This window comes from Tupaia chinensis, unplaced genomic scaffold (assembly GCF_000334495.1).
Source record: "Tupaia chinensis unplaced genomic scaffold, TupChi_1.0 Scaffold000544_1, whole genome shotgun sequence".
Classification (NCBI taxonomy): Eukaryota; Metazoa; Chordata; class Mammalia; order Scandentia; family Tupaiidae; genus Tupaia; species Tupaia belangeri.
The window spans coordinates 1,028,635-1,030,520 of record NW_006160056.1 but is presented as its reverse complement, the minus strand read 5'-3'; the positions used below and the strand labels follow the sequence as shown (position 1 = coordinate 1,030,520).

At 43.1% G+C, this 1,886-nt stretch overlaps 1 pseudogene; it reads left to right on the top strand.

The window, feature by feature from the left end:
• Window positions 1–504: 504 nt before the first annotated feature.
• On the top strand, window positions 505–994 carry LOC102500629 (succinate dehydrogenase [ubiquinone] cytochrome b small subunit, mitochondrial pseudogene; annotated as a pseudogene).
• The last annotated feature ends 892 nt before the right edge of the window (window positions 995–1,886 follow it).

Below are 1,886 nucleotides of genomic sequence, written 5' to 3'. Positions count from 1 at the left end.
TTAAAAAAAAAAAAAAAAAAGACGTAAAGAAAATAAACGGAATAATGAGAATTCCAGGGAGAGTCGTCTTCAGACAGATTCGTCAGGGAAAGCTACTCTGAGGAGTGACAGGATGAGATGTGTTTGATACGGGAAGAACTAGAGAGAAAGCATTCTTGCCAAGGCAACAACAAGGAGAAGAAGCTAAGCAATGCAGGGAAAAGCAAGTAGGCTAGTGGGGCAAAATAGTAGGAAACAAATGTCCCAGAGGCAAACTGGTATGAAATGATGTTGGAATTAGGCAGGAGCCACATACTGCAGACCAGGGGAAAAAGTCTGGATTATATTCAAAAGCAATAGAATTTACATTATAAATAAATTATAAGGCCAGCCCTGTAGTGCCCGGGTTAAGGGAGCTGGATCCCATTTAGTTGACCACAGTTTGAATCAGGTTGTCTCTCTAGCAAGTGTATGAGCCCTACAGCAAAAGCAAAACAAAGCAAAACTAGTATAGTGAGGAATGAGATGATGGTTCTCTGGAGGCTGAGTGTCCTCTGTAGTCCCCAAGGAGGCCAAACGCTAGTACTCTGAACCCCAGTGGTCAGTTCTGTTCACGTCTTTGCATTTCTCCAGGACCGACCCACCCCAGGATGTTGTGAAGCACAGGAAGAGAACCACATTCACCTGTCAGCGAGCTACTGCTCTGGTTCCAAGGCTGCACCTCTCCACTGGACTAGTGAGAGGGTTATTGGTGCTCTGCTCCTGGGCCTGCTTCCAGATGCTTATTTGAATCCTTGCTCAGTGATGGGCTTCTCCCTGGCTGCAGTCCTGGCTCTCTATAGTCACTGGAGCCCTAGACAAGTTGTTACTGCCAGGATTCATGGGAATGCATCACAGAAAGCTGCCAAGGCAGGGCTCTTGGCACTCTCAGCTTTAACCTTTGCTGGGCTTTGTTATTTCCAACTATCATGATGTTGGCTTCTGCAAAGCTATTGCCATACTGTGGAAACTCTGACCCTTTTGACCTAATACCTTAAGAATTAATGGTGTGCCTTTTTGCCTTGCTCTGTCATGCTAGTTGACTCACACCGAGGAGGAAATAACAGATAAGTCCATTGGACAGATCTCTTCTAATCACATGGTTAGTTTCAGAGTTGAATTAGTGAAGAAAAGGCTTGAAAGGTATATGAAATTGGGACCAGCAGTTAGCGTAATGGCTAGGTTGCTGGACTCCCACGTAGTCGACCGTGGTTCAAGTCCTGGACTCACGCTGGGCGTGTGTATGTGCGTGCCCAAGATCCCGGGAGAAGAATGGAGGAGAAGGGATTGCGGTGTGGCCACCCCCCCCGGGGGGGGCGGTGATTTCTGCCTTCTGCCTCTCTGTCTCTCTCTGGCAAGTGCATGTGCTCTATAGCAAAAACCTCTCTGAAAAAAAAAAAAAAAAGAAATTGTGAGACTGAGTTCTGAATTCTAGGGTGTTAATGGAGTTGTGTCCAAACTTCTCAGAAGACTCACCGTATAATGAAACATTATATATGAGCTTTTGCTATTTAATTTATCAGTATCTTGAAGAGAATTTGGTTTTATTACTATCAGTACATGATATTTGTTCTGGGAATAATGGACAAAGGGGAAGACTATTAAGTAGTGAGTAAAGACTGCAGAAAATTAGTGTTTAATTTTTCAAAAACTTCCCTCTCTGTTCAGTTGATAACAGCTACTGATGATTACATATCCTGGAGAACTTTAAAATGAAGGAATGCTAATATCACACAGGAAGAAATCCTTCATCCTAGGAAGAAAATTTTAGAAAGCTTTTCCATATAGAGAAGTTCATTTAGGGAAATGGTTCACCTTGTAAATGTGTCAAAATATTACAAATTCTGAACTGAGACATGAAATTGAAA